Source organism: Dendropsophus ebraccatus, chromosome 7 (assembly GCF_027789765.1).
Source record: "Dendropsophus ebraccatus isolate aDenEbr1 chromosome 7, aDenEbr1.pat, whole genome shotgun sequence".
Lineage (NCBI taxonomy): Eukaryota > Metazoa > Chordata > Amphibia > Anura > Hylidae > Dendropsophus > Dendropsophus ebraccatus.
In genome coordinates, this window is record NC_091460.1 from 72,011,485 (window position 1) to 72,038,375 (window position 26,891).

At 42.0% G+C, this 26,891-nt stretch overlaps 1 protein-coding gene across 6 annotated transcripts in view; it reads right to left on the reverse strand.

Annotated features, from left to right (window-relative positions):
- Positions 1–26,891, reverse strand: part of TENM3 (teneurin transmembrane protein 3) — a 1,065,662-nt gene that overhangs the window by 478,798 nt on the left and 559,973 nt on the right. The window contains exon 1 of one of the 6 annotated variants that reach the window (XM_069977781.1): positions 35–195. The exons of the other annotated variants lie outside the window; for them this stretch is intronic. The gene's annotated coding sequence lies outside the window, so the exon portion shown is untranslated. Of the gene's footprint in view, positions 1–34; positions 196–26,891 lie in introns of those variants that run through there. 6 annotated transcript variants of the gene reach the window in all.

A 26,891-nucleotide genomic window follows, 5' to 3' on the forward strand; every position in this document is an offset into this window, starting at 1 on the left:
AATGCTCCTGAATGATCTCATAGTGCTGTCTTACCTCCTGCACAGTACTGGACCCCACAGCATGTAGCAGTGTCAAGTTCATGGACTCTAGCAGCTACAGGCTAATCCTGTCTCCATCCAGGGGCACTCAGGGTCTCCTTCAGGTCAGTAAAACTAGCCCTGTATTTATTACATGTCACAGTTTTGCCAGGATTTTTGTAAATCAGGGTAAAAACGCTGCACTCTGCTGCTATAAATGACTAAACTACAACTAGGAGAGTGCAGGACCTGTGGTGACATCACACACACAGTCACATGATAAAGGTCCTACAAAATTCCAACACAGGAGAGAAGCACTTGGAAATAGGAGCTTCCCTGTTACTATGGTAGTGATTAAATCCCATACTGCAAAGGGACCTCACTGGGTACGCGCACACAGCTCCCAGGCAAGACCCGCCCCGGACGGATTTCATTGGCTGCTCCACTCCGGGCTTCCTATCAGTTAAAATCAGACCCTGCTTGACCCCCGACCCTAATCTGAGCGTTTAGTATTAGGGTTAGGGTTGGCGGTCGGATTAGGGTTACTACAATCATCTATCCCCTTCTTACACAACCACCCTAACCCTTGGGGTTGGTGCTAATCAGGAGGGTTAGGGTTAGGGTTGGGGCTGTGGGGAGGGTTAGACATGAGAATCAGTGGGACGTAACCCTAATCTGACCCCCAACCCTAACCCTAATACTAAACGCTCGGATTAGGGTCGGGGGTCCGGCAGGGTCTGATTTTAACTGATAGGAAGCCCGGAGTGGAGCAGCCAATGAAATCCGGCCGGGACGGGGCTTGCCTGAGAGCTGTGTGCGCGCACCCAGTGAGGTCCCTTTGCTATATGGAATTTAGACACTACCCTGTTACTATTGTATGTACTCGAGTGTATATGGTGTGCCTGCTGTGTTTAGTGTGCATGCTGTGTTTGCAAAGTATATGGAGTGTTCATAGTGTGTTTGTACAGTATGTGCAATGTGCATGGTGTGTTTATACAGTATATGGAGTGTGCATGGTGTGTTTATACAGTATATGTAGTCTGCATGGTGTGTTTGTACAGTATATGGAGTGTGCATGGTGTGTTTGTACAGTATGTTGCAGTGTGCATGGTGTGTTTATACAGTATATGGAGTGTGCATGGTGTGTTTATACAGTATATGGAGTGTGCATGTTGTGTTTGTACAGTAAATGGAGTGTACATGGTGTGTTTGTACAGTATATGCAGTGTGCATGGTGTGTTTATACAGTATATAGAGTGTGTATGGTGTGTTTATACAGTATATGGAGTGTGCATGGTGTGTTTATACAGTATATGGAGTGTGCATGGTGTGTTTGTACAGTATGTGCAGTGTGCATGGTGTGTTTATACAGTATATGGAGTGTGCATGGTGTGTTTATACAGTATATGGAGTTTGCATGTTGTTTTTGTACAGTAAATGGAGTGTACATGGTGTGTTTGTACAGTATATACAGTGTGCATGATGTGTTTATACAGTATATGGAGTGTGCATGGTGTGTTTATACAGTATATGGAGTGTGCATGGTGTGTTTATACAGTATGTGCAGTGTGCATGATGTGTTTGTACAGTATAGGGAGTGTGCATGATGTGTTTGTACAGCATATGGAGTTTGCATGGTGTTTATACAGTATATGGAGTGTGCATGGTGTGTTTATACAGTATATGGAGTGTGCATGGTGTGTTTATACAGTATATGGAGTGTGCATGGTGTGTTTGTGTTTATACAGTATATGGAGTGTGCATGGTGTGTTAGTACAGTATATGGAGTGTGCATGGTGTGTTTATACAGTTTATGGAGTGTGCATGGTGTGTTTGTACAGTATATGGAGTGTGCATGGTGTGTTTGTACAGTATATGGAGTGTGCATGGTGTGTTTGTACGGTATATGGAGTGTGCATGGTGTGTTTATACAGTATATGGAGTGTGCATGGTGTGTTTGTACAGTATATGGAGTGTGCATGGTGTGTTTATACAGTATATGAAGTGTGCATGGTGTGTTTGCAAAGTAAATGGAGTGTGCATGGTGTGTTTGTATAGTATATGGAGTGTGCATGGTGTGTTTGCAAAGTATATGGAGTGTGCATGCTGCGTTTGTACTGTATATGGAGTGTGCATAGTGTGTTTGTACAGTATATGGAGTGTACATGGTGTGTTTGTACAGTATATGGAGTGTGCATGGTGTGTTTGTATAGTATATGCAGTGCACATGCTGTGTTTATACAGTATATGGAGTGCACATGATGTGTTTGTACAGTATATGGAGTGTGCATGGTGTTTATACAGTATATGGAGTGTGCATGGTGTGTTTATACAGTATATGGAGTGCACATGATGTGTTTGTACAGTATATGGAGTGTGCATGGTGTTTATACAGTATATGGAGTGTGCATGGTGTGTTTATACAGTATATGGAGTGTGCATGGTGTGTTTATATAGTATATGGAGTGTGCATGGTGTGCTTATACAGTATATGGAGTGTGCATGGTGTGTTTGTGTTTATACAGTATATGCAGTGTGCATGGTGTGTTAGTACAGTATATGGAGTGTGCATGGTGTGTTTATACAGTATATGGAGTGTGCATGGTGTGTTTGTACAGTATGTGGAGTGTGCATGGTGTGTTTGTACAGTATATGGAGTGTGCATGGTGTGTTTGTACGGTATATGGAGTGTGCATGGTGTGTTTATACAGTATATAGAGTGTGCATGGTGTGTTTGTACAGTATATGGAGTGTGCATGGTGTGTTTATACAGTATATGGAGTGTGCATGGTGTGTTTATACAGTATATGAAGTGTGCATGGTGTGTTTGCAAAGTAAATGGAGTGTGCATGCTGCGTTTGTACTGTATATGGAGTGTGCATAGTGTGTTTGTACAGTATATGGAGTGTACATGGGGTGTTTGTACAGTATATGGAGTGTGCATGGTGTGTTTGCAAAGTATATGGAGTGTGCATGCTGCGTTTGTACTGTATATGGAGTGTGCATAGTGTGTTTGTACAGTATATGGAGTGTACATGGTGTGTTTGTACAGTATATGGAGTGTGCATGGTGTGTTTGTATAGTATATGCAGTGCACATGCTGTGTTTATACAGTATATGGAGTGCACAGGATGTGTTTGTACAGTATATGGAGTGTGCATGGTGTTTATACAGTATATGGAGTGTGCATGGTGTGTTTATACAGTATATGGAGTGCACATGATGTGTTTGTACAGTATATGGAGTGTGCATGGTGTTTATACAGTATATGGAGTGTGCATGGTGTGTTTATACAGTATATGGAGTGTGCATGGTGTGTTTATACAGTATATGGAGTGCGCATGGTGTGTTTATACAGTATATGGAGTGTGCATGGTGTGTTTGTGTTTATACAGTATATGCAGTGTGCATGGTGTGTTAGTACAGTATATGGAGTGTGCATGGTGTGTTTATACAGTATATGGAGTGTGCATGGTGTGTTTGTACAGTATATGGAGTGTGCATGGTGTGTTTGTACAGTATATGGAGTGTGCATGGTGTGTTTGTACAGTATATGGAGTGTGCATGGTGTGTTTATACAGTATATGGAGTGTGCATGGTGTGTTTGTACAGTATATGGAGTGTGCATGGTGTGTTTGTACAGTATATGGAGTGTGCATGGTGTGTTTATACAGTATATGAAGTGTGCATGGTGTGTTTACAAAGTAAATGGAGTGTGCATGGTGTGTTTGTACAGTATATGGAGTGTGCATGGTGTGTTTGCAAAGTATATGGAGTGTGCATGCTGCGTTTGTACTGTATATGGAGTGTGCATAGTGTGTTTGTACAGTATATGGAGTGTACATGGTGTGTTTGTACAGTATATGGAGTGTGCATGGTGTGTTTGTATAGTATATGCAGTGCACATGCTGTGTTTATACAGTATATGGAGTGCACATGATGTGTTTGTACAGTATATGGAGTGTGCATGGTGTTTATACAGTATATGGAGTGTGCATGGTGTGTTTATACAGTATATGGAGTGTGCATGGTGTGTTTGTGCAGTATATGCAGTGCACATGCTGTGTTTATACAGTATATGGAGTGTGCATGGTGTGTTTTTACAGTATATGGAGTGTGCATGGTGTGTTTGTACAGTGTATGCAGTGTGCATGGTGTGTTTATGCAGTATATAGCGTGTGCATGATGTGTTTGTAGAGTATATGTAGTGTGCATGGTGTGTTTATACAGTATGTGCTGTGTGCATGGTGTGTTTATACAGTATATGCAGTGTGCATGGTGTGTTTATACAGTATGTGCTGTGTGCATGGTGTGTTTGTACAGTATATGCAGTGTGCATGGTGTGTTTATACAGTATGTGCAGTTTGCATGGTGTGTTTATACAGTATATGGAGTGTGCATGGTGTGTTTGTACAGTATATGGAGTGTGCATGCTGTGTTTGTACAGTATATGCAGTGTGCATGGTGTGTTTATACAGTATATGGCGTGTGCATGATGTGTTTGTACAGTAAATGGAGTGTGCATGGTGTGTTTTTTACAGTATATGCAGTGTGCATGCTGTGTTTGTACTATATATGGAGTGTGCATGATGTGTTTGTACAGTATATGCAGTGCACATGCTGTGTTTATACAGTATATGGAGTGTGCATGGTGTGTTTGTACAGTATATGGAGTGTGCATGCTGTGTTTGTACAATTTATGGAGTGTGCATGATGTGTTTGTACAGTTTATGCAGTGCACAATGCTGTGTTTATACAGTATATGGAGTGTGCATGGTGTGTTTTTACAGTATATGGAGTGTGCATGGTATGTTTGAACAGTGTATGCAGTGTGCATGGTGTGTTTATACAGTATTTGGCGTGTGCATGATGTGTCTGTACAGTATATGGAGTGTGCATGGTGTGTTTATACAGTATATGCAGTGTGCATGGTGTGTTTATACAGTATGTGCAGTGTGCATGGTGTGTTTGTACAGTATATGCAGTGTGCATGGTGTGTTTATACAGTATGTGCAGTTTGCATGGTGTGTTTATACAGTATATGGAGTGTGCATGGTGTGTTTGTACAGTATATGGAGTGTGCATGCTGTGTTTGTACAGTATATGCAGTGTGCATGGTGTGTTTATACAGTATATGGCGTGTGCATGATGTGTTTGTACAGTAAATGGAGTGTGCATGGTGTGTTTTTTACAGTATATGCAGTGTGCATGCTGTGTTTGTACTATATATGGAGTGTGCATGATGTGTTTGTACAGTATATGCAGTGCACATGCTGTGTTTATACAGTATATGGAGTGTGCATGGTGTGTTTGTACAGTATATGGAGTGTGCATGCTGTGTTTGTACAATTTATGGAGTGTGCATGATGTGTTTGTACAGTTTATGCAGTGCACATGCTGTGTTTATACAGTATATGGAGTGTGCATGGTGTGTTTTTACAGTATATGGAGTGTGCATGGTATGTTTGTACAGTGTATGCAGTGTGCATGGTGTGTTTATACAGTATTTGGCGTGTGCATGATGTGTCTGTACAGTATATGGAGTGTGCATGGTGTGTTTATACAGTATATGCAGTGTGCATGGTGTGTTTATACAGTATGTGCAGTGTGCATGGTGTGTTTGTACAGTATATGGAGTGTGCATGATGTGTTTGTACAGTATATGCAGTGCACATGCTGTTGTGTGTGTGTTTGTACAGTGTGTGAAGTGTGTATAATGTATGCAGCGTGCCTGCTGTGTGTGTTTGTACAGTGTGTGAAGTGTGTATACTGTATACAGCGTGCCTGCTGTGTGTGTGTATGTGTGTGTGTTTGTACAGTATGTGAAGTGTGTATACTGTATGCAGTGTGCCTGCTGTGTGTGTGTTTGTACAGTGTGTGAAGTGTGTATATTGTACGCGGTGTGCCTGCTGTGTGTGTGTTTGTACAGTGTGTGAAGTGTGTGTACTGTATGCAGTGTTCCTGCTGTGTGTGTTTGTACAGTGTGTGAAGTGTGTATACTGTATGCAGTGTGCCTGCTGTGTGTGTGTTTGTACAGTGTGTGAAGTGTGTATACTGTATGCAGTGTGCCTGCTGTGTGTGTGTTTGTACAGTGTGTGAAGTGTGTATACTGTATGCAGTGTGCCTGCTGTGTGTGTGTGTGTTTGTACAGTATTTGAAGTGTGTGTACTGTATGCAGTGTTCCTGCTGTGTGTGTTTGTACAGTGTGTAAAGTGTGTATACTGTATGCAGTGTGCCTGCTGTGTGTGTGTGTTTGTACAGTGTGTAAAGTGTGTATACTGTATGCAGTGTACGTGCTGTGTGTGTGTGTGTTTTTACAGTGTGTGAAGTGTGTATACTGTATGCAGTGTGCCTGCTGTGTGTGTGTTTGAACAGTGTGTGAAGTGTGCATACTGTATGCAGTGTGCCTGCTGTGTGTGTGTTTGTACAGTGTGTGAAGTGTGTGTACTGTATAGATCTATGTTCTATTTCTCTTGGCGATATCCCCCCCCCACTAGACACCAGGGATGTGGAAAATAAGCATTTTAAATGCAGCCGTCAACTTTGACAACTTCATTTAAAAGGCTAATTAGCGGGCACGGCGATCGGACCGTGCCCGCTAATTGCCGCAGTCCTGGGCGGCAGATAGCATCTGGGATCGCTGCCTTCAGAGCGGGGTTACTGTGCGCTCCCCCTCTGAACACTCTTAAAGACGCCTTGGCGTACATGTACGCTCTTGGTTGTTAAGGGGTTAATTGGAAAAAAAAAGACCAAATATTGGCATGGAAGGAGTATAAACTACAGTTGAGAGGAAGAGAGACACCTGGTGGCCATATGTATAAGACTGATTTAAAGGGGTACTCCAGCGGGGGGGGGGGGACTTTTTTGCTGGAACCGGGGAGGAGGTGGCCGAGGGAAAAGACGTCCACTCACCTCCCCGATCCCAGCGGCGGGTCCCGCTCCGGTGCCCGGCCGTTTCCGTGTGTCTGACACGGGCCCGAGACGTGACATCTCAGGTCTGCTCAGCCACTCAGTGAAGGAGGCGGGATCCGTTTCAAGTCCGCTCAGATCCTGCCTCTGTCACTGAGTGGCTGAGCGGACCTGAGACGCAGGGGCGGATTAACTTTAACATAGGCCCCGGGCTGTTCACCAAGCCTGGGCCCCCCCAACCCCACTGTAACTATGGCACTAGCCTGGCGTTCACAGTACAGAACAGATAATGTCATGATGTCCTGATTTGTGCAAAATTGCCATAAAAAAAGTGATTTTTTTGCAAATCATGGCGGACGTGTAGCCAGGAGACAGTACACCACTGAAAGTATAAGTGTTTTTGGGTGGTCATGGGCCCCCCGGGAACTCAGGGCCCCGGGCTGCCACCCAAAACGCCCCTATTATGATCCACTACTGCTGAGACGTCACGTCTCGGGCCCGCGTCAGACATCCGGAAGCGTCCGGGCACCAGAGCGCCGCGATGCGGGACCCGCCGCTGGAATCGGGGAGGTGAGTGAACGTCTTTTCCCTCGGCCACCTCCTCCCCGGTCCCAGCAAAAAAGTGCCCCCCCACCCCTTTAATCATAGACAAAATAAACATTTGGTCAAATTAGGTGTGATCGGTTGACTATTGGCTGATGAAATCTCATATGTAGTGCTGCAAATATTGTCTGTTACCAGCACATCTCCTGTATAAACATAAGCTATGCTTCTAGCAATTTTCAATATTAATAGCCACACAAGAGACTGTTCATGCATTTTCACTTGCCACAACTGATCTGTACAAATAATCCCTTTTACAACCTTTTCCTATATGGTTGGGGCACATAGTGGGTAATTACCTGCCCATGTAAAAGGGTAAAACACGTTTTCCTTTTCTCTATGTGAGCCTCTGACATAATGATCTCCAGCAGGGCTATGGGGTATGCTTGGTTGCCACTTCTGACTTATAGATTGATAGGCACTTTAGACAGACCTTATGCTACATACACCTTTCTCCTTCTCCAACTTAGCTTATTTATGTTTATTTTACAACTATTTTTTTACAAGTCTTTCTAAATAGCTGGTTGGGGCACATAGTGGGCAATTATCTGCCCATGTAAAAAGTAAAAGGGTAAAACAAGGTTTCCTTTTCTCTATGTGAGACTTTGACATAGTGATCTCCAGCGGGGCTGTGCCCCAATCGTTGGTTGCCCATCAGTCACCCCTGAGTTATATATTGATAGGCAATTTAGACAGACCTTATGCTACATACGTCTTTCTCCTTCTCCAATATAAAAACATAACTCTTCTTCTATGTTTATTTTACAACTTTATAGTAGTAATATTAAAGTTACAACTATACAGTAGCTATATTGTAGTTATAACTATACTGTAATTATATTGGGATGACTTATTTTGGTAAGGAGTTGAACGAGTGGTGAAGCCCAGAAATGACCATGTTCTGGCTATTGAGGCCCCACTGGGAACAAAGGTTAAAGATATTCAGCATGCCTATGGCTATAGGTGGATATATTTTAGTGAACAGCTATAGGAAAGTAGAGAAAAAAAAACAGAAGTGAGACAAATTTGAATGATTCATACAATAAGAACTTTATGTCTTCAATATCTTCTGTCTGCAGGACAGGCTTATCATTAGATTGGATGCTCCCTGCAGGCAGACAGTCATGGGTCAGGCCTTTAATGAAACGCACATGGATTTGGATTTTACACAAGAGGCTCCTTTGTGGAGTGATAGGACTTGTTTGAAGATGTAACACTTCCAAGGTGTTTGAAATAAAAGCAGCTCTACTCCCCCAAATCCTCCTTCGATGTGTCCCCCATAGTGTGTCAGATGCTCTGACAGTGTGAAAAGGCTGCATTGAGCAGGAGGGATTGGGTTATGGCCAAGGCACAATAAGGAGGACTCTGGAATGGAGCTGGGCTCCGAGATTGGGAAAATGGAATTGTTAGCAGTCTTTTGTCATTTCAGTAATAACTGCTAATGCCAAAGAAATCTGAATTCTGAGTTTTGGATCAGCCTATTTGGCTATTTATTAGGATTCACAAAGTAGTAAATATGACTGCAGTCACAATATAGAAAGTATTTTTCACACCTTCCTAAAAGAGAAAACAACTAGTAGTAACAACTTCAATGAAAAATGGCTATGTTCACAGACTCCCATTTGTATTTAGGCCAAGAGTGTCTTTTTGGTCTCCACTAAGGGCCAGTTCACACTGAGGAATCATCGCTCAATCAGCAAGGAAAGTGTTCCGGGCAGAAAGTGTTCTTGCGGAATTCTGCACAAATTCATTTTTCATTTAATCCAATTCATTTTTGTTTCCAATTCCATGCGGATTCCACACTGAATTTCAGCTAACATTGAAAGGAATTGAGCAGTGAGTTTACTGCTCTGAAATTTTTCAGCGCAGATTCTACACGGACAAATTTCTGAGCAGAAACTCACTGCTCTATTTATTTCAATGGGATCCCACCAGCAGAATCCGCCAGAAAAATTGAGATGTCAATTCTTCTTGTGGAAAGTGGATCCACCACGGAAAATTCCGCTGTGTGAACTGTAGAGAACAAATTCCATTGAACTCAATGGAATTTGGCTCTGCACTTTATTTTCGGGCGGAATTTTCAGTGAGGAATCGGCGCTGAAATTTAGCATTGATTCCTCAGTGTAAAATGTCCCTAAGTCAGTAAACTGTGGAATTTCTTTTTGTTTGTTTTGCAGAAAATTGTTAGAATTTACACATTCATTCAGCAAAAAGTATACCACACCACACAGGATACAGTAGTATGGAAGATCATGTTTGATATACCCAGCTGCACCAGCTCTCTGGAATGAAATCCTGTTATACAGTGACATATGTCAGAGTCTTTCTTTGGGTTATGCACAGGGAAATCCTCCTGACATATAGGGTGGTATTACATGGGCCGAGCAGGGCCCGATAATACCTGTAAATGAGCGCAGATCTGCTAGATCGTCGCTCGTTTACTGGGCCTATTACACGGCCCAATAATCGTTTAACAAGAGCTGCAAGGACATTGTTACCGATGTCCTTGCAGCCCTTGCTAAACTGGCATACATTACCCATCCACGTTCCAGGGCTGCTTCTGCCGTCCGCTTCTCCCAGGGTCCCGCGCGCGCTCTAGCTTCACAGCCGCTGTGAAGCTAGAGCGTGTGCGGGACCCTGGGAGAAGCGGACGGCAGAAGCAGCCCTGGAACGTGGATGGGTAATGTATATCGTCAGTCGCCGGCCGTGCACCGCTATTACACGCAGCGGTGCGCAGTTGGCGCCCGACAAAAATAGGTTCTAACCTATATCAACGATCAGCCGATGATCGTTGTCATCGGCTGATCGTTGCATTTATTACACGGAGCGATAATCGGCCGAATCGGGCCAATTCGGCCGATTATCGTTGCGTGTAATAGTACCCATACTGTACGGTACCTCCATTAGCTGAATAATGGTTATCACTACTAAACAGTGTAATGGATCTGTTCACAGAGAAAACTGTGCTGTAGCATTTGTAGGTATTACATATTGTAGCATTTGTAGGTATTTTATATTTAAAGAGTTACATTTTAAAGGGTTAAACAAACAAAAAAAAAATGTTTGGGTTCAGGCAGTTTTCCTTTAAATGGCATTACACTACATATGTTAAGGGGGATCTCTGAAAGTGCCTCACTTTGGAAATGCTGCCCTTGAAGCTTTACGAAATACTGTTCTGTTTCTGTTCTTTTGCAGCTTTTACAATATATGACACATTAATGACTTCAATAAAAATAGAAATTTCCATTGTAATTGTAGCCCTGGGTTTTCACCTGAAAATCGGCCAGTCTGCCAGGATTACATACAGAGCTCCAGGCTCTTGTGGAGATTAGAATTTGGCACGCTTTTTTGCTGTAAGTGCGGGAGTCTCTATTGATTCGTGCCAACAATGCCAGTTCAGAGACAGAGAGCAGGTCAGGCTGTGCCATGGCCTCCATTATAAATGGAAACCACAATACAGTGCTGACACATGATAGACGCCATTGACACCTGAGGTCCGTCAGGTCCCTTTGTGGCCTTCATAATTTTAACAGGTTGAACAGCACTGCTGTTCTTTCTGTCAAACCTTCTGTACTCTGCCAAACACACAGAGGTGAACAGAATGTCAACCTGGGGCAAGTAAATTTCAAGATCCAGCCAGGGACTTCTCTCTCTCCCTTCCCCCCTCTTCAGGGACAGTGGGGATCGTCTGGAGAACTAAGCCTGCATTTGTAGAGTTCAAATTCTCTCCTACACATAGCATTAGCTAAGCCCCATCCCTACTTCTTGTTTCTTAAAGGGCTCGTCCAGGGAGCAGAAGATGGATGAACCTTCCCCTTCCTAAACACTCCCGCATGCAATGTCCTATAGCTGCATGCTGTCTCCACCATATTGGAGACACTGTGCAGCTACTTGACATTGCATACAGATGTAGTTATGCCCGCATGAGATGTTCGGGACTTAGCTCCTCCTTGTCTTGGAAGACTTACTTCTGAGATGTGGAATCTCAGGAAGTGAGCGCCATGGAGCAGTAGACCTCAGTCGTCTTCTGCTCCCTAGACAACCCTTTAATCTCTCTGTTAGTAAAGAAGGACTGAGCCTAACAACAAGCAGTGGTCAGCAGATTGAAGGAAACTGAGACACCTAGTGGTCAACATATTAGAGCTTTGTTTCTGCTGCAAATCCTTGGTTAAAAAAGATATATATATATATATATATATATATACAAATAGGGAATTGAGGGGAATGAGGGAACTGGTTTAAAATGACAGTGCCTATTGAAGGACACAATCACCACTATGTTATCTCTTTCAATTTATTGCACTTGCACTGACATGGTGTGCAAAAGGGGGGGAGGGGGGAATTGACTAGATAGGTTGCCTAAAAAACTCCCAACAATATTCTCACACTAACTAAAACATTTTTACTGTTATACACTATACAACATGTGCCCTCACGGCTCCGGATTATACCTTGTATACTCAGGTTTTGTCATTTATATTGTAATATTTCAATTTGTTGAAAGTATTATTATTATTTTTTACTATGACAAAATTTATAATTTTATTGCTCAAAACCAGGAATCATAAGCGAGAAAACCTCACAAATTAATCTAGGTGAAGTAGCATAAAGTATAATAAGTCTTCTTCATGTCGCAGCTCTAATGCTGCCCTGTTCTGGCTGTATTTGTGTGCAGGAGATTAGCTCAATGATCAATGTTCAAAAAAGGATTAACTGTAATAGTGTCACTTGTCTGTAGATGTTGGGTACAAAAGCCATTCTCATCCAGACAGCTGTTTAATAGCACTGCTCTTTGTCACTCGAGTTTCAGTTATTTCTCGCACTTTGTGTGGCCGTAAGACACTAAAACACTGCAAAGAGTCAAGTAAGTCATGTTCCAAATATTTGTTGATAAGCGGCCAGCAGCACCTTCTTTCACTCCACATATCAGGGTATAAAGTGCTGGGTAATGATAGCCTAAGACCAGGGATTTAGACAGTCGGTTCCTCGTCTCACAGCGCACTTGTTGTCTAATCTAACCACACAGTGCACATTACACTCGCTCTTTTACAATTATTAATGGCTGGTAAAGGAGATGACTTTTCCACTAACATAAATGAATATTGTAAACTATATTGACTTACGTAGATATTTAAACCATGTGCAGCCATAGAACATGGGTAAAATGTGGGGATTTCTAGTAACATAATATGCAGCCAGTGACTATAAAAATTATAGCAATAGTAGAAGAGAAAAAAAGAAAGAGGGCAGGGTATTACAGACTGATTTACAACTGTCTGTAGTCTGGATCCCATTGACAGACTACAGATTACTATAAAGTGCAGCCTTACAGTAGGGAAAGGAATAAAAAAAAGTTATGTCTCTCACAAGATGAGAGCGCTATACAGGTACTGTATCTCCTTAAATAAGAATGCTACACAGGTGCCCCTTAAAAATTAAAATGTGTTACACAGGTGTCTTCTAAAAGTGATAGTGCCACATAACAGCTCTCTAATAAAAGATAGTGCCATATAAGTGCCCTCTAATAAAAGATAGTGCCACACAAGTGCCCTCTAATAAAAGACAGTGCCAGAAAGTGCCCTCTAAAGAAAATGTCACACAAATGCTCTCTAATAAAAGATAGTGCTGCATAAGAGCCCTCTAATAAAAGATAGTGCCATATAAGTGCCCTCTAATAAAAGATAGCATTAAACAAGTGACCTCTAATAAAATATAGCGCCACACAAGTGCCCTCTAATAACAGATAGCATCACACAAGTGCTTTCTAGTAAAAGAGAATGCCACACATGTGCCCTCTAATAAAATATAGTGCGTCACAAGTGCCCTCTAATAAAAGATAGTGCCAGACAAGTGTCCTCTAAAGAAGAATAATACCACACAAAGGCTCTCTAATAAAAGATCATGCTGCATAAGAGCCCTCTAATAAAAAATAGTGCCATGCAAGGGCCCTCTAATAAAAAATAGTGCCATGCAAGTGCCCTCTTATAAAAAAAAATTGTGCCAGACAAATGCCCTCTAATAAAAGATAGCAAGAGGAAACAACTGCATTCGGCAAACCAGGCAAAACTGGAATGGACTCCTCCCAATGACAGACAGTAGCTGCAGGTATTTTTTGTTTAATTTGGCTTCAGGATTACGATCAAGTGATTCCAGGTCCATATCCAAAAATCTGCTCCGAAATAACTTAGGGATACTGTTAAAAATGATGTCACAGAGAGAATGTTAAAATCAGTGGGGTCTGTGTGCTGATACCCCAACCCCAACTGGAACCATACTAATATCAGAATTCATGAAAAAGTTAATTTATTATGTTCAAGTTCTTTTCCTAATCACGCTGTGTTTTTCTGGCTCTGGCTATACCAATATATAGTTTATGTTTGTCTATAGCTACAATATTTATTTTACAATGTGAGGAAAACAGTTGAATTCATGGTAATTCAAGTGTAATATATAGAAAATATATCACCCTGTGCTATGATATGAAATGATGACATATAACAAAGCTATCCCACTAAATAAAATGCTTGTTTAGATAAACCACTCCGGTGTCCTAGAAATAAAGCCCTTTATTTTTTATATCGCATAAGGATCGGTACAAAGACTTTTAAAGCCTCGTTTCTTCTCCAGTGTCTCCAGCAATTGCACTTTAGGGTTATTAAAATGGTAAAGGAGACAGATCACATAAATAAAAGGTTGCACGTAGGCCAGATATGCACAATGCAGAGAAAAATGAGTGTTAAAAAAAGATTAGTTATAGTTTAACTGCTGTGCATCTTATGAATCCAGGCATCAGTTCAATGAGAAAATGTGCACAGTAATTTATATACATCCTGCAGGTAAATCAGTTTATGAGATTCTGAACTTTAATTTCCGTTCAATAATTCAAGCAGTCATACATAATGCTTCACATTTATGCAAGCTCTGAGCGGTGTAAGGTAAGGAGAAAAAAACATACAAAACATATATATCAACATGTTTGTTAGAATTGGTATGATGTAAGTAGGAATTCAGGTAAATGGATATTGGGATATTTGCTAAAATTTTCCAGTCCGTAAATAAAATACTGATCTCGCATACTAAGAATAAGAAGCAGCCAAACTCCGACACATGGGTTTGCATTTGTATATAGTCTCCATTACCAAAGAGTTAAAGGAAGTCTGTCAGCTGCAATTCACATAACAGACTGCTGACACTGATGGCTATTGGGAAGATGAGACACATGGTACCTTTCAGATATCAGTCTGTGCTTCTCTAACAGTGGAAGAAAGGAGGAGGCATGTTAAATTTTACAGGGGTAAAACAGGCTTAGGAAACATGACCAATTACTTCCAGAAACAGCACCTCTCCTGTCCTCCCTGTCCTGTCCTAAAAAGAAGTGCACTGCATAACACACACAACCTCGGGACAGGAGGGGTACTGGTTTTGCAATAGAGTATCTGTGCTTTCTCTAATCTTGGATAACCCCTTTAATGCCCAGTCATTTTGTTCTCTCAGCTTTCTTTTTTCTTCCCCTTGATGTCGGAGTTGACATGGGCATGTATGTAAGAATTCATTACACACAGCTGTTGGCCAATTGAGTGATTGGCAAACAGCTATTGAAAGGTGTATGGGCACCTTAAGGACCTGTTTACAACTTCAGGTTCTAATTGCAACTATTAAATACAGATATGGATATGTAGAAGAGACCAAGACTTCCCTTCGTTTCACATCGTTTCCTGGCTTAAAGCAAATGTACCATCAGGTATATTCACTTTAAGTATTACCCATGTATAAAACGGCGCCGGCACGGAGAAGCTGGTGCGCAGTTATTCTTTTGAACGGCGGCCTGGTTCCCGTGCACGGAGCCATTTTATTCATAGGTACCGGGCCGGGGGTGAAGCACCGGAGGCAGGCCGGCCTGCCCACAGTGGGAGGAAACCCCTGCCCCTCTATGACGCGGCTAGATTAGAATCAAAGGAGCCGTGTCATAGAGGGACAGGGGTTTCCTCCTACTGGGGGTGGGCCAGCCCTCCTCCAGGGGTTCACCCCCGGCCTGGTACCCGTGAATAGAAAGGTGCCGTACACAGGAACCGGGCCGCGATTCCAAAAAATTCTATACATGGGTAATACTTAAAGTGAATGTACCTGATGGTACATTTGCTTTAACATGTGATCACACGACTAGGAAATCTATTAACCTGTGTATGTTACTTGGTTGTGGAAGGAAAGAAATAGAATCAGAGGGATGCCACACACATTTTCAGATGATACATTACGATATGTGAATGTCATCTCTTTGGTTGTATTTAAGCCTTGGAGACCAGTTGGCGTTGTTCAATGTAGTAGAGGCTGAGCTTGACCATCCATGTATATGTTTATCTCAGTACATATGTGAGGAGATACGACTTGATGCCTCTATTTGTTTGCACTGGTGAAAATACACAATATTGTAAAACAAATACCACATTTTACCGCTAGATCTCAACTAAACCAGGTCTTTAGTTAGTACGGCCCTGTCTAATCCGCTGTGCTTCAGTAAATAATACATATTTCCAAGCTTAACACTCAGTTTTGTTAAATGTTATGTCAAATGTGACAGCCTTGCTAATCAAGTGTCGCAGGGCTGACAGACATGTCTATTGTGAACATTTATTCTGCTTTAAACATGCCATATTTTTGACGCTGAAAAAAGGCAAAAGGAATCAAACAGTGACAAACACTATGTTACTTGCTATTAAAATATGTGTGCTATTAAATGTCAATTGACATTCTGCAGATTGCTACCTGACTGAAATGTCACTAAATGGAACACGTTGCGCTTTTGTTTTAGGTTTCTGTTAGATTAGTGATCTCAAGCTGAAACCACTAATTTCAGGCACTGTATTCCTGTTGCAAAGGGATGTTCAAGGGAGGGCACCGAGTGTTTATTGTGGGATTCTAGCACAGGCAAATGGCCAGCGTTAGGAACCAAACATGAGTCAACACTATCTGATTATTTGCTTTTTTAATCTACATTTTCCCTTGAAATAATATTTTCAAACAATCTTTCCCAATGGAGTTATTCTTTTGACTCTTCCAGAAATGTTATTATGCTGTGTATTTGTGTTAGCTTTTACCATGCTTTTTGTCTGAGCTGTAATTTACCAGCAGGCACAGACTGAAATCAGTGACTGTGTTAGATCTCCTGTGGATAAACCTAGGATAAACCCTGCCCTAGGGGTGTCCATGGCCATATTAGAGACATGCCTCCTGCTGCACTGTATGGACAGTAGAGCAGGGGTTGGCGCTTTATGGCAGCCAAAATAAAAACGGGTCAATTGACAAATTATCAGGTGCTCATACACACACTAGCATGGTCGCCCAAGCTCAATGGTTCTTCACTCACAGGCGATATTGGGGAAAAGAAGGATGGGGTATGTTGAATATATTTTGTTCACAAGGAAGAAAAGCCACCACCAGAGATATCTGGCAGGAGGTTACTTTCTCTCCATTAAGAAATCATGCACCCCAAACTATGTGCATGGGCTGGATGGGAGATATATCTATTGGCTAAATGAGCTTTCACCTGACAGGTAATATAACTTTAAAGTGTCACTGTTGTTATAAATTTCAATTTTTTTTATATAGTTATCATGGAAAATACGGCACTTTCTGTTTTCTGACTCTTTGCATCAAAAAACAGGGAACAGTCAGAAACCAGGAAGTCCTGTGTATCCCAGGTCATCTAAGCGCTCACAGAGAAGGCAGTCATGTGATTGATGGACACATTGAGCCGTGACTCTCTTTTCTGGCTGGAATTCCTGTGTTTAGTCTGTTTTTTTCCAACAAGTTCAAGTCTAAATAGCTGCCTTCAGGAGACTGGACCTGGATTTCTGGTAAGTTCAGCTTTGTTTTACAGCATGATAACAACAACAAAAAAATAAAGCATGTATATGGCAAACTTGCTTTATATCACATCTACTGTTGATTTAGATTTTGAAAGTTATAACGACAGTGACACTTTAAAGTGACATTGACCCACCAGAGGTCAAAAAGAGTATGTACAGTAGCATGCACCTGATTTTAGGCAAGTACTTAAGTGCATAGACCAGGGCTCTACTATAAAAAAAAAGCTTATTTTCTTTTCCCTAGTTTGTATCTGCACATGAAGGATTTATTTAAGTTTTTTAATGATGTTTTCCATAATGCAGATTCTTTTGGAATGGTTTTTGTATCTTCTTTCCCTAAAAAGTTACGATTATTGACATATTTGTTAATTTCTACGTTACAAAGCCTGTGGTAATATGCAGCCTCTGTCTGGTGAACATTCCCTCTTTGCTATTAAAACAACACATTTGGACTAAAATGTGTTGTTTTGATAGAAAGTTTTATTTTTGATCTATGAGACACAGAGTGGTAGTTTCACACATGCCCCCCTCTGCCGTTTCATTTGTGACTACTTAAAACTGTCAGAGAATTGATGATTTGGAACGTTCCGGCAGCATACCAAATATTGCAGCAGCAACAAAAGAGACTCTTTAACTAGGATACACTGAGATAACATCACCAGGAGGAGCAATAATTCTTTCTTGTTAAATATTACCGGATGAAAACTGATTTAATACCTTACGCTAGCTCTTTGAGCATCAATACCTTTTTGAAAAGCGTGTCTGTTATATCTCCATTCCTCTAATTAAATGTCGCCATGTTTAAGCGTTATTAGAAAGAAGAATTGGACACATCTGATTACTGCTGGAAAAGAAGAACGTCTATGAATGCGCCTCGTCCGCCAACTTCCAATTAGATATAGCATTATTCTAGATGAATGTATAAAAAATCAAACTGCCCATGTTCGACATACATTTTATACTGTGCTTAACATCGCCTTGGTTAAAGTGCTCTCACTGTTTAGAGAGATTAATGTCCATTAAATAAGCGCTGCCTAAGTTCGTGGAATGTTATTACACATAAAGCGTTGACAGGTATTTACACAGTATGTAAAAAAAAAAGAAAGTATATCTGTACAATGAAGGACAATGGGGCCTAGTTAATGTCCTAGAATAGTCTCTTTTAACAAGCGCTTGTACAAACATGGAGGGATGGAGGAACCACTCTCAGGGGCATAAGAAATCAAGAGGAGATGTGACAAAGACATATTTATGTAGCACACACTACAGTATTCTCCGCAATGGAAGGGAACCTTCATCTATCCATCTCTTGGAACATGTGCTAACTTATTCCTAGAAATGACAGAAAATGTAGAAAAATACATCTAGCTACCAGGCAAAGATTCCTCTCTCAAGATACTCTTGTCATTTTTAGTCGCATCCACGTGAATCCATATGATTAGAAGTTCTCTATAGTTTACTAATGCCCCCATGATACAAACCTGGGGATATGGTATAATCAGAAGTGTAACTGAACTCTATACTAGGGCAACCCAACTATCCCATTCCATGTACAGCACTGGTGTCCTCTAAAGTAGCAGATGGCTACCATTGGTATTATAATGTTGTGTGCAAATCTCTCCCGCCCTGCTATAGTTATGCTCCTGGATCAGTTCCTGGGCCATCTTTTCTCAATGAACAGGCATACTTTCTGAAATGTATCATAGGAGAAGGTAGCTCTGCATTCCCATTGGAGTTCTCTGGTGTCTATAAGAAGTTCTCTATAGTTTTTTTTTTTTTTATTTAATTAATTAAATTAGTTCAGAATTGAAAAAATATTGGATTTGTTAGAAAGTCATGTCCCAGGTCCTTTAAGCACTAAACGGCCAGTCAGATGTTGCATGTCTGACCACATATTCCTTTAACTGTTTAATGTATATACTTACAGTCCCTGTCCCATCAAAGGCAGCACCTACTGATGTCTTTATCAGTGAACTGTGGTCACATGATCAGAGGGTAAACCAAGTCCTACAGGCTTACAGTGTGTGCTTGGCTGCTCAATACTTACAAAACAGCATAAGGCGCCACAGAACCTATGCAGAGGAACAGAGGTTACTGTCAAAGACAGGGGTCCCTGCTCCTCTACAGTAAGCAGTGATGATACATGTATTGCTTCTTACTATTACTGAGCAAAAGGAGTGGCAATGCTATACATCATTACTTACACTTCCTGACTGAGCAGCAAGGAATACCATAGATGTCCTCTCATCAGTGTGTAGTTCCCATGGAGGAATCACAGAGTCTCTTTATCATAAATAAAATCTGCTTTACTCTGGAGGTACTTGTATGCAGCAGATCATATGGCTTTGCATTGACATAAGACTTTACACTTAAAGTGACTCTGTACCTGCCCCCCCTCCCCCCCCAAACCGCTTGTACCGTCAAATAGCTGCTTTTAATCCAAGATCTGTCCTGCGGTCCATTCGGCAGGTGATGCAGTTATTGTGCTAAAAAACAACTTTTAAACTTGCAGCCCGTGCCAAACGGGAGTATCTGTGCCCTAACTTTGCACCACCCCTCTGTCCCTCCTCCCCACCCTCTTCATCATTAGGAATGCCACTGGCAGATTGTCTCCTATTCGTCAGCTGTGTAAATACTGAACATGGGCTGGATTGTTAAAGCACCTGTGCAATGTTCAGCATGGAAAAAAAAGTTCCAGTGGCATTCCTAATGATGAAGAGGGTGGGAAGGAGGGACGGAGGGGTGGTGCAAAGTTAGAGCACAGATACTCCCGTTTGGCACGGGCTGCAATTTTAAAAGTTGTTTTATAGGACAATAACTGCATCACCTGCCAAACGGACCCCAGGACAGATCTTGGATTAAAAGCAGCTATCCGAAGGTAGAAGTGGTTTGGGGGGGAGTCAGATTGTGGGTACAGAGTCGCTTTAATACAACACTTGATAGTTTAGGATCCAGATCGGTAGTGAGAATATAGAAGGTAGTACAGTCGTGCTGACTGAGTTGCGTGCTGAGAGTAGAAGATCAGAAGAGCAGAGAGGAGGATGTTATGACAATCCCAACCCAAGTGGTACTGTGCTCTTCCAGGATGTTGGAGGTAGAAATAGATGAAAAGAGAGAGAGAGAATCCTTGTCCCTGGGTTTTGACTCTTTTGGTCTTTGCACCACCTATTGGCCTACCAGTGTCCAGGGACCCGTCCTAGTGGGTGACACAAGCCCCAGACCTTGTTACCTGGGATGAGAGGAATGCTAAGGTTTCCCTGTCCATACCCGCGCTGCGATATAGAGTTCATAGGCTTCTTGCAACTTTGCTCTATCCGGATCAGTCCTTTACTTTTCTTTATGGATACTGTCCTGCACTGTGACCCTCCTTATCCATGGCATGGGTTGAGATAATCTCTGGCTTGTCCTCTCTAGTGAAGGGTTCAGCACTGCATAGTGTTGAGTGAAGTTACTGGAGAAGAAAAGGTAAGCTGCATGTGCCTGGGTCTGCTTCTAGACTCCTCACTGAGACTGGGGACCTGGCAGAGGGCAAGGGCCCAACTGGATCGCTGTAGAGCGCGTTCTGGCTTGTGTCCTTTCTGCACAAAGTCCAACGACAAAATACCACTACACTTCCTCTACCCATGTGACTTCCTATCTACAGCCCCTGTAAGGTGTGCTGTGTATTGGCGAAAAGTGTATATAGAAGAAGTAAGAAGAGAAATGATAGGATAGAAGGAGAAAGTATTCTCATTGGCTTACAGATCCATGTGACAAATAAACACGCAATAACCCTTTCAATCCTACAGCTGTCACCAACTAACTTCACATACTTACAATAGCGACATCTTGTGGCGAAACTTTAACATTACTACATCACCTCTTACATACAAAAAGTACAGGCTTTTGCGAAGGGTGTAACTGGTAGCAACACCTGTGGTGGGACACCACATATATACTTTGGTCCAATTTGTGAACCCAAATGAATTTGATGTCAAATTTAGTGCTCATCACTAGTTGTTGCATATCATATTTAAAACCCAGAGATTTGATAAGAACAGAGGAGTAATTCTGATCCGTGATTTTTAAGTATCATATTGTTCATCTAAGTGTGGTGATTCCATAATTTTTCTTACAGGGACTGTACTTTATATGAAGTCGATGTTTTTAATAAAGAACAATACTGTCCCTAAGATAAGGATCCAGGGCTTACATATTTTTTTTTTTTTTTTTTTAGATCAGATCTTGTTTTATTGGGTACATAAGAAAGTAATACAATGTACATTTTAATATTTTAGTGCTTTGAAATTAAAGGTGCTTTATAAATAAATTATTAATAATAATAACAACAACAACATGTATTTGGAATAAAGCAGCAAACCATAAATAAGTTTCATATTCAGGACTCATATTCTAATACTTTAGAGATGTGTCAGTATAGAAGCTAGTATTAACAGGACCATACATGCCCTTATACCCTTATGCTGTTCATACTTTATATAACACATGGCATATTGTCTACATATATATAGGACAGGTTTCATACGCTGCTTTTTTCTCACACAGTTATGCCTTTTTTACACTGTAGGGTTATTAAAAACTGAAATGACAGGTCTTATTATGGAATAAAAGCTTGTCTATTGCTGTACAATTTAAGCCTTAGAACCCTTTAAAATTAGAATGTTCAATGTTCTGCTGTGCACAGCGTAGCCTGCGATGTTCAGTAAGAGGAGAGGTGCTGCGTTTCCTGATGGACTGTGACATGTTAGTGGTAGGCGCTGAAGGATACTTCTCATATGCCCCGAATTGTTTGTGACAGTAACAGAGACTTGAAAACAAACTGTCTTAGGCCAGTCCAGGGATTTCTATCCATAGTTAAACAGCGCTGTTTATTACACTGTCTTTAGCCATTGATACAAGTGATTATCTCTGCTGGATGTGAGCATATGAATAACACAATAAAAAATGAGGCTGAAATACAACAGAGACGTTATAGAACTGAAAGCCTATAATTCATTATTAACAAGAGGAAAGCAACATTTCCCAACATCCAGTTAATTCTTTAATAAACTACTTTGTCTTTTTTTATTGTACTGCTACATTTACACAGTATGGATGCAAGTAATGGCCTTAGGTTTTTCCCAGTACAGTTTTAAATGCGCTTAGACTCCTCAAAAACATGTTAGTCTTTTCCAGTCATCTTTGTGATGTTTTACACTTATTACAGTGAGAGCAGGAAACCAACATGGAGGCTTAATTAAAATACAAGGGAGCGTGCTGGTGGGCTAAGGAAGGCGGCTCTGTGGAAAATCATTTACTTGTGCTTTTACTGATGCTGCCTCAACATGATACTCCAGCCTTCATTATATGACATCTGTACGTAATGAGGCCCTTGCAGTATTTTACCTCTGTCTGATAATCATGATACATACCAAAATCCATTAAAGTTTTTATTTTGGAGGCAAAAAGTTCTGTTATACAACTGCAAACTTTCTCGTAAGTGATATGTGTAGTTGCCATAATTTAAAGCGAATCTGTACTGAACCCCCACCCGTCAAAAATCACTGGTATCATTAGCTTTAACAAATTCTTGGCTAGTGACGGTGTTTTACAGTAAAAAAAAAACTTTTATTTGAGCGGGGCCTAGAGGATCTGTGAGTGGGGTCAAAGAGGCGGGGCCTAGAGGATCTGTGCCCTAGGCCTGCAGCACCTCTCTCCTCTTGACCTACTGCCCTAGGAGTGCAGCTAAAAAGTAAAAGGGTGGGCATCAAGAAGAGAAAGGTGCTGCAGAATAAAAGATCTTATTTACTGCAATGTAGTCACTGGGAGGAAGACAGAACCTGGCACCAGACATGGATTTGTTAATGCTACATAACAATTCTGGTTTGTTTGTTTTTTGGGAGGATGAGTACACCTGGAGATTTGTACCACCTGCATTGTCTGTCAATCACACAAGATTTTCTGGATGTACCTGAAACAGGATATTGCAATGGCATGCAGGAATCATAGGGGTTAATGTCCAACGGATCTCTTCCATTTTTATTTGGTAGAAGAGATCAGCAGTGGGAAAAGAAACGTGAGGTTCCTGGTGCAGCCAGCTATTTAATAGCCAGACACAGGATACTGAGGAAGGGAAATAGAAAGTGACTGACTACTTGGGACATATATAGAAGATTTCTTTATATATTTCTTTGTCATTTGCAGTCATTAACCCCTTGCCTCTAAAGCCTGTTTGGGCCTTAATGACTAAGCACATTTTTTAAAATCTGACCTGTCTCACTTTATGCGCTTATAGCTCAGTGATGCTTTAACGTATGCTAGCGATTCTGAGATTGTTTTTTTCGTTACATATGGCACTTTATGTTAGTCACAAAATTTTGTCACTACTTTGTGTTTTTTTTGTGTGAAAAACATCAAAATATCATGAAAAATTTGAAAAATTTGCATTTTATTAACTGAAATTCTCTGCTTCTTAAAAAAGGAAGTCATAGTACATAAATTAGTTCCTAAGTCACATTACCAATTTGTCTTCTTTATTCTGGCATGATTTGGTAGACATATTTTACTTTTTTAGGGTGTTATGGGGCATAGAAATGTATCAGCAAATTATCAAATTTTCATGAACTTTCCAAAACTGATTTTTTTTTAGGGACCAGTTCTTTTTTTAAGTTGATTTAGGAGGCTTGTTTACTGTAAACCCCCATAAGTGACCCCATTTTGGAAACTAGACACCTTAAAGAATTAATCTAGGGGTATAATGTGCATTTTAACCCTACAGGGGCTTGAGGAAAGTATTCACCATTAGGCTAGGTTCACACTACGTATATGTCCGGACGCATATTTTTCGCGGCCGGACATATACGTATGAAACTCCGGCCGGGACTTTACGCAAGTTGCGGCCGGATACGTACGGACCGCGAAATTACGCCCGTAGCGTACTTACGCTTCCCGAGCGCTCTTCGTAGCGATCTAACAGCGGTCTTTTACTTGGAAATCTTCGCCTAGCCCCGGACACCCCACAGAACCTTTTGGATTGGAACAAAAAGCTGGCAAAATGAAGAAATCACCACTACGTACGGGACCGCATGTTATGCTACGGGCGTAAGTTACGGCATTTCCGTCCGGAAATAATGGTTTGGTTCATTTTTTACGCCGCCGCATACGATCCGGGCGTAAGTTCGTACGTAGTGTGAACTGTGCGCCCGTAGATCGTATACTTTCCATTGTACGCAAACTACGTAAGTTTCTGGCCGCTTATTCACGGAACGTGCTACGGCCGGAAACTTACGTAGTGTGAACGTAGCCCCAGGCCGTAAAAAAATGGAAAATTTTAATTTTCCAATAATATATACGTTTAGATTAAAGTTTCTCATTTTCAAAAGGAACATGAGAAAAAAAGCATGCCAAAATTTGTAACGCAGGTTCTCCTGAATACAACGGTACCCCATATTTGGGCCTAAACCACTGTATGGGCACACAGGAGGGCTCAGAAGGAAGGGAGCGCCAATTAGCTTTTTTAATGCCGATTTTTCTGAAGAAGTTTCTGAGCGCCAGCTGCGTTTGCAGAGCCCCTGTAGTGTCAGCAGAGAGAACCCCCCCATAAGTCAACCCATTTTCGAAAGTGCACCCCTTAAAGAATACATATTGGTGTGTGGTGACCATTTTGACCCCACAGGAATTAGAGGAAAGTATTCAAAATTAGACAGTTAAAATGAAAAACCTGAATTTTTCCAATAATATGTTTGTTTAGTTTGTAATTTCTCAATTTCACAAAGAACAGTAGAAAAATCATACCCGAAAATCTGTTACGCAGGTTCTTCTGAATACAACGGTACCCCATATGTGGGCATAAACCACTGTATGGGCACACAGCGGGGCTCAGAACGGAAGGAGCGCCAATTAGCATTTTTAATGCAGATTTTGCTGAAGAAGTTTCTGAGCGTCAGGTGCGTTTGCAGAGCCCCTGTAGTGCCAGCGGAGTAAAATTTCCCCATAAGTCACTCCATTTTGGAAATTACACCCCTCAAAGAATTCATTTTGGGGTGTGGTGAGCATTTTGACCCCACAGGTATTAGAGGAAAGTATTCAAAAGTAGACAGTAAAAAAGAAAAACTCGAATTTTTCCAATAATATGTTTGTTTAGTTTGAAATTTCTCAATTTCATGAGGAACAGGAGAGAAAATTCACCCCAAAATCTGTAACGCATGTTCTCCTGAGTAGAACAGTACCTCATATGTGGGCATAAACCACTGTATGGGCACACAGCCGGGCTCAGAAGGAAAGGAGCGCCAATTTGCTGGAGCAAAACCGCAGCTAGTAATAGTTATTAGAATAGTGCAGTTACTAAAATACAATAAAAAAAATTAGATTACAGGTAATTCGGGGTGATTACGGACAGTATGGGGTGGTTACGGGTAATATGGAGGTGGTTATGGGCAACCTGCGGTGGTTACGGGCAACCTGGGGTGGATACTGACAACCTGGGGTGGTTACGGATAATCTGGGGTGGTCACGGGCAACCTGCTGTGGTTACAGGCAACCTGCTGTGGTTACGGGCAATGTGGAATGGTTACGGGCAACGTGGGGTGGATACGAGCAACCTGCTGTGGTTACAGGCAACCTGCTGTGGTTACGGGCAATGTGGAGTGGTTACGGGCAACGTGGGGTGGATACGGGCAACCTGCTGTGGTTACAGGCAACCTGCTGTGGTTACGGGCAATGTGGGGTGGTTACGGGCAACGTGGGGTGGATACAGGCAACGTGGGGTGGATACGGGCAACCTGCTGTGGTTACAGACAATCTGGGGTGGTTACAGGCAACCTGCTGTGGTTACGGGCAACGTAGAGTGGATACGGGCAACCTGCTGTGGTTACGGGCAACGTCGGGTGGTTACAGACAAACTGAAGTGCTTATATGTAATTTGGGGTGGTTACGGCAATCTGACGTGGTTACGGCAATCTAGCGTGGTTACGGGCAATCTGGGGGGGTCATTGGCAATTTAGGGTGGTTAGAGGCAGTGTGTGGTGGTTAGAGGCAATGTTTGATGGTCAATGGCAGCGTGCGGTGGTCAGAGGCGACGTGCGGTGGTCAGAGGTGACATGCGATGGTCAGAGGTGACGTGCGGTGGTCAGAGGCGACCTGCGGTGGTCAGAGGCGACGTGCGATGGTCAGAGGTGACGTGTGGTGGTCAGAGGCGACGTGCGGTGGTCGATGGTCAGAGGCGACGTGCGGTGGTCAGAGGCGACGTGCAGTGGTCAGAGGCGACGTGCGGTGGTCAGTGGCGACGTACGGTGGTCAGAGGTAACTTGTGGTGGTCAGTGGCAACGTGCGGTGGTTATTGGCAACGTACAGTGGTCAGTGGCAACGTGCGGTGGTCAGTGGCAACATGCGGTGGTCAGTGGCAACGTGCTGTGGGTTAGTGGCAATGTGCGGTGGTCCGAGGCAATGTGCGGTGGTTACATGTAATCTGGCGTGATTACTGGAAACCTGCGGTGGTTACGGGTAATTTGGGAGTAA